Source organism: Varroa jacobsoni, unplaced genomic scaffold (genome assembly GCF_002532875.2).
Source record: "Varroa jacobsoni isolate VJ856 unplaced genomic scaffold, vjacob_1.0 scaffold_1160, whole genome shotgun sequence".
In the NCBI taxonomy this organism is placed as follows: Eukaryota; Metazoa; Arthropoda; class Arachnida; order Mesostigmata; family Varroidae; genus Varroa; species Varroa jacobsoni.
In genome coordinates this window covers 1-6,886 of record NW_019214062.1, presented here as the reverse complement: position 1 = coordinate 6,886, position 6,886 = coordinate 1, and the positions used below count along the sequence as shown (strand labels likewise).

At 38.4% G+C, this 6,886-nt stretch overlaps 1 long non-coding RNA gene across 3 annotated transcripts in view; it reads left to right on the top strand.

Moving 5' to 3' along the window:
• LOC147752567 (uncharacterized) overlaps window positions 1–4,999 on the top strand; it is a 6,888-nt gene extending 1,889 nt beyond the window's left edge. For all 3 annotated transcript variants that reach the window (XR_015313711.1, XR_015313710.1, XR_015313712.1), the window contains exon 3: window positions 2,479–4,999. This is a non-coding gene — a long non-coding RNA (uncharacterized LOC147752567). The remainder of the gene's footprint in view (window positions 1–2,478) is intronic.
• Window positions 5,000–6,886: the final 1,887 nt, after the last annotated feature.

The window sequence follows — 6,886 nt, the reverse complement described above, 5'->3', positions numbered from 1 at the left end:
ATATTCGTAGCTTTATTCAATCGGAAAAAGTCCTTGCATTTTATTGACTAGACAAAGTTATACTTTGTTGCTATGAAAAGTTACTATATTATTTATACTCCGTCAGTGTTAACGGCTTTCTTTAAGCTTTCCACCAAATTACGTCTACCGCCTCTGCAGTGGCAGAAAGTAGGGGATTTTGCCTCGTACAAGTCTTGCAACCACGTTTTGAGTACTTGATCGTGTCAAAAATAAGGCCACCAAAGTGATTGCCTACTAAATGGAAAAGACGAAAATCTTTCGGGGCAAGGTTAGAAAAATATGAAAGAGAGAACGAAACCTCTTGTTTGAAATTCAAGAAAGCAGCTTTGAGGAGGCCTACCATGTGTGGCCTTTTGTTAACATGAAGCAGAAGTACTTGACCGTAATTTTTGGGTCTTTTTCTGTTTTCCGCTAAATGCCTTATTGACCTAATACGCTTGGATCAATTGAATGTTCTGATTAACGAGAGTAAGTTGGAGGCAACTACCAGTGAATCAGGCGCTCGCAACGCCGTCACACGCAAAGCACAGTTTGTTTGAATGAAGATCTGATTAAACCCTGGACTTCGACTTTTCTCTTAGAGTTATCCATTCCAATCTTTGATTTATGTGGTTGTACAGACGCCACTTCTGATCGCTGTTGACAATTTTGCGTAAAAATCGATCCTTGTGACCGCATGACACCCTATTCTAGACGAGATATTGAGATACAGCATCAAGCCGTAATTCCTTATTGAGATTAGAGAGTTCGTTATGATACCCAAGCTCAACATTTCTGCGTAAACTCAAGGGACCTACGACGAGGGTGTGGCTGTAGTCCATTAATCTAAAACATCCATATCTTAGTTCTTCGCATATACACCACAAAGCCGTTACAGAACGTTAATAGAGCAGGAAGAATGCTATCAGATAGAGTGTCAAAACTGGACAGCAAGTAAACGGAAAGGGAGAAGCCTTCCTAAAAAAAGAGCGACAGTTTTCATTCCAACCTAGTAGAATCTTTATTCTTTAAAGCGAAGATCTCTACATACGGGATGCTCCGCCTGAATCCAGTTCAGCTTTGGTGGGCTGTGTATCATAGCGCGCATACGTTACTCATACTTGTGTGCAGAAAAAACCTACTTCGTTTTAGAGTAAACCCATCATGGCAAAGAGGGCAACGTCGTTTCTCGCAATTTGACCAACTAGTGTCCAATGTGTTCGCTGTGGACGAAGTGTCAACCAAATTGGAAACTTTTTTTTTGCCCATTTTAAGTCTTGCATTTGTGAAATTAAAAATTCGATAATGCTGGAATTGAAAAATTCCAGTATTTGACGGCTCTCCAATGAGCTTATACTTACCAGTATCACTTGACGCCGTAACTGGAAGTAGCAATGACCTCCAACACAATATCTCACTGAAATATTTGTTTTTTTTTTGATGCAGTTTTGAAACAGTGTAAAGGACATTTACTTTATTTCGTATATAAGGGCTCGCGCTGGCAAGCAACGCACGAGGTAAAAATAAATGGCAGGAAAAATATATTTGTCCCGCGAAAAACCTGTGACCCCTTTTGGATGACAGAGGTTCGGAATCGTAGCAGCTTTTCGAAGAAGGAACTCTAAAATATATATACAAATATATTAAAAGTAGCATGGCATTCTCTCAAAAGTAACACAACAAATGTAACCGATAAATAAATTTAGTACATTTATATCAAAAAGGTAAGATTGATAGCTTGAACCTTTATAATGCTTTGGTAAGAAAATGTACAAAACCTTAGCTCCATATAGAGTCTCAATAATTGTTTCCGGAGTGGGGCAAACTGCTCAAGTCGAAACTATTGCATTTGATAGTTCTATAATTATTGATATCGGGACTGGATGATCGTGACTTATATGGTTCTATAAATCATATCATATATATAAATGATTTGTGACCATTATAGAATTTCGACCTTTGATCATTAGGGTGTTTAACATAGTACTTGAACGTACGATGCTATATAACGCCAGTGTGCTCAGTTTAACCTAAAGTGAGTCGATCTTGGTTAAGATTTTACTTTGTTTCTCTGCGCGCTCCAATATAATGGTCAACAGAACGACGCAGAAGACGTTTTTATAAAACGATTATATTAGGGCCATTCGCTAGGACGGAACGTGCTTTATACATCGTCGTTATTTGAAAGACATCATTATTATATTTGCACTAATTGCTTTTTTTTTCTGCCAACAATTTTAATTGTAAATTTATCAATGCTTCTAGGATTATCGAGCGGAATAAAATTGTAGCTTTTATACGTGCAGGCTGTGCAGGTGATCTCATGAACACGGCACACCTGTGCTCCTTCTTAGTTACTATATCTCGCACAATGCCCCCTTCCGACGCCACACGCACTCTCTGGTTAGACAGAAATGTTATTATGTGAAAAATTTTCAATAATTTACTTATTAAATTTTAATTTGCTTTTCTTTTTAGTTCTAATTCGAACGTGTCGGTGCGGCTACGTTATCGGCTCATTCCTTATCCTGCAGCAGCTGTACCATGCTGATCATTTCCTTGCAAGTCCCAGAGATAACGTAATAGGTGACGTGTTTTCCTGCCAACACATGGTGGTCTAAGGGCGACCCTCTGCGTAAATATAGTTTGTTTCGTGCTGACAGCAGCTAGCTGTCCAGTGTGAGGCCTAAGGGTTTAAATACCGGGCACAAAAAAACGTAAAGTGCATAGTCACATTGCAATAATTTTAATACTATGAAGACAAGGAAAACACTGACTCATTCTCGATAAATCAATTTACATTTTTATACAATTTTTATGATTAGATGTTTCACAACAAAAAAGCTAAGGTTATAAACATTGGTATGATTGTACGTACATACAAACTCTTACTTGCTTTCATATATTATATATATTAGTAACGAATGTATACATGCATGTATACGTATGGCCTCCGCGTCGATGCGTGGAACTACCTTTTATATTGAAACATACTTCAGAAAGACAAAAGACCCGTGTATAACTCAGTTGCATTAGGTGAACAAAGCTATCCAACATAAAAGGTGATTCTTGTTCATGACAATGGCAGGCCACACACGACAAAAGTCGTTAAGGCCATCTCTCAAAACCTTAAGTGAGAAGTTTGTTACATCACATCCACTATACCATTTCTAAACCTCACATGGATCGATTACGGTCTTTCCCGGTCACGGAAGAACGAAAATTTTAGCACTGTATATGAAAATGAAAATTATTACAAAAATGAGCTGGACGAGTACCCCAGCACTAATAATAAATAGTTCGGGCGAAAAAGGAAACAAATGGAATTTTCATGTAACTTTTCGATAACTACTCGAATTCAAACCTAAGTGACGTAAGTAACTAAGTACCGTCTACGTTAACTAAGGTAACTAAGGTTCCCGTTAGAAAAAAACAAGCTGCATAATCAAGTATGTTCTCGAGAAATGGCAAGAACACCGCCAAAATTAGCATGGTTTACAGAAAAGTATTCGAAGTACTAAAGCCACCATTCAGACCCTTTTCACCATCCACTTTTGAAAGATTGCGCGCTAGCTTAGTACGAGACATATCGTCGTAGATAACAAACGCAGGAAAAACATAGACGTAGGAGAAAAAACAACATTATGAAGTCGAATTATACAGTCCGATCATTTTACAGTCGTGAAGAGTCGAATTCTATCCTCGTAACAAAGCCTCAAACTCGTTCCATCTTATTCAAGTGCTTAATCTTTTTATCGGTGGAATTTCGGAACACACTATTTAAAGACTCAAGTTATTTTCATTTTAACTATTCATCTTATTTTTCATGAGTTATGTATGACCTTTGTTTTCGAAATATATCTAATATTTTCAAGTTTTGTGTTAGAGAATCATTCTTAGAAATGGAAATAGCCTCAAAGATTTTTTTGAGTATAAGTGCACCTTTTAAGTTGATCTTTTTGTGCAAGGTTCTCTATGTTTATCATTACAGCTTACAAACAACTAAAACAGTTGTTTAATTATCTTTGGGGATTGGCCTATATAAATGTTTTGAATTCTTACTGAAGTTAGGAATTGCTTTAAACGGCTGACTTTTTTGAGCCACGAAAGGAACCGTATCTTTACGCCTGCGCTTGGATCCATACCACGTAATTAAGTGTCCTTTAAGTCTCGTGTCCCGTCTTAGGGTCGGTCAGCTTGGGCAAGCACAACCTAAAAACACTCTGGCAAAACTCCTCAGCTTCCGTAAAATCCTGATAGCTGGAGGTTGTAAGGTATTCTTGGCCAAAGGTGCATCAGGACAACTTCAATCGTATTACGTCAAAAAAGTCAGCAGATGCCGAAAATATTCTTATTTTAATTAGGTTTATCTTTTAATATTTATTATATATTTATTTTAATCGGAATCTGTGAACAACTGTAAGGGATCTCTACCTTTTTTAACAGATCTTCGAAATTATTGATATCATGTCATTATCGAAAACATTATCACAGAATAGTTGCCCGGGTGTAACCCAACCATGGAGCTTCTCACGTCGCTGCATCCTGCATACGTGTTCTACAGGAATAGGCTACGTAAAATTTTACGCAAAATCGCACCATAATATTACGCCAATAACGAAGGGACCAAGCGAAAAGTCCCTCTACCTAAACGGTATCGAAATGGGAAAGCTAGTCAACAATGATGGTTTTCGGATGATGGAACTCCGTTCATAACAGCAGAGCGAGCTAAAAATCAACACGAAAATGAAAATGACTTAGGAGTTTTTTTGTATTTCTGGAATATAATTTATTTTCATTTGAAGATGTGCTTGGTGTTGCTGTTGTTGTTGTTGTTGTTGTTGTTGTCTCAGTAGTAGTTCTGCATCATCCACTTCGTCTTCATCGCTTCTCTCTCTCGCTCTTAGCTTCTGTTCTTTTGTCGTTTTTCTCATGTTTTCTTCAGTATTTTTTTCAGCATCATGGTCATCAGGTCTTTATCATCACCATGACCAATAGCAGCAATTTGCTCTTGCGTTCGTCCTTTCTCTCGGTCTTATATCAATTCAATCTTCGATGCATTCAGTCTGTTATTTCGACCTCATTTTTCTTTCTCTCGTTCTTTTTCTATCGAACAACTGTCTCTTTCGCTCTGGCTCTGTTTTCTCCACACGATTCGACATCGCGACACTTCTATAACACCACACCCGAACTCACAATTTCTCTCAATTTGTTATCTCACGTGCTTCTTATTTTTCTCTAGATATTAGTAACTGTAATAGAATTTTTGTTTGTCTTTCTAACTCTCTTTCCTATTCTCTCGTCGTTTGCCTTTCCCTTGAACATTTTCTGCACATTTGTCGTCTGCTCGACGTGTCTTGGTTGGTACGGCGTGCCCATCATCATCGTCGTCGTTGATTATTATTTATTACGTGTATTCGTCCACTGTTCGTAACTCTGTATCTGTTGTCTGCTATCGCTTGCCAAGGCGCCAGCATGTCCGATCGAAATCTCGTCATTCGAGCCTTTTCTTGTCTAGCCAAACCCTGCAGTCCTGTCAGTTTTGCTGCTAAGAAGGTAAAACATAGAGGAAAAAGTGACAGTATGTCTCAATGCAATAAGATGTTCTGATGCAGAATAGTCTTTTTGGTTTAGAAACGTATGATGTTCACTGGGTGGAAGAATTTGCTCGTCGCGTATCCCATAGCCCAGTAAGGTCATCCCGTATGATCCGGTAATTATTGGAACCAGCAGAGGGATGACGATTTTCATAATGGCAATTGAAATTGATGTGTCACTGGCGAGAGTTATCGGTGCCTGGCGGCTGCTGTGAAAAGGACGAGGTTGAACAGCCTAGAACGTTGACACTTTTCAGATTCTCCATCATCATCATAGACTACAATAACCATTAGCTTTTCGCATACCAGCTTTACTAACTAGCTCCTATTTGAAACTTTTTCTTCCTTCTAAAAGATACACGCTTACAATGAACAGTGGAAATCTTGCGCGACCCATCGCAGTGGACTGTATACAAAAATTCTGTAGCTTTAATATTAGCGTCCGTTCTGGACAAGCGCGTAGCTGATAGTTAGCTAGTATGTATGTATGTATGTATGTATGTATGTATACATATCATTACCATCTTCCTCTTTCACGTCCCATTCATAAGTGTTTCCACAAATCGGTCAGCCAAACGTTCATGGCACATGCACGAATCTCGCAGGACAACATCATATACCAACACCATCATCATCATCATAAAGCGGAGACATTGCAGCGCCACGCGCTACGAAAACGCTTTGCGCAATTTTGTCCTATCGACGTGGCCTCATGGCCGCTTGGTCTTTGTGGTATGATACTGTGATTCCTCCAGATTTTTTCTATGTCCTTCTACTTACGGATTCTTCCTATCAAAAAAAAATATGCGGTAAACGTCAGTGTTGTAATGTGAACCAGTCGTCTTCGAACCAATATTCATATTGATTTCGATTGAGGCGCTTATCTTTGCCTTAAATTTTTTGAAAGATGAATATCTACCAAGGAAGCAGCTGAAGGAGCTGCGGTCTTTTGGCGTCACTATATGATCAGGGACACCGCTTACCGCTATACATCGTTTTAATTATTTTTGACGAACCCTCCAGGCACACGCTGTTACTCGCTCAGTCCTTAATGAATCGATAAACATGATCGAGTTAACTAAATCATTGGACACGTGGATAGCTATGGGACGATGACCTATTACCTATGCGCGCTTTTAACGTCACTTCACTTTACCTTTACTGTTATTGATGTAAATAGTATTTTTCATTTTCTGTGTATGTACGTGTGCGCATGTGATTGGATGTGAGTTATATATATATATATATATATATATATATATATATATATATATATATATTGTTTTTTG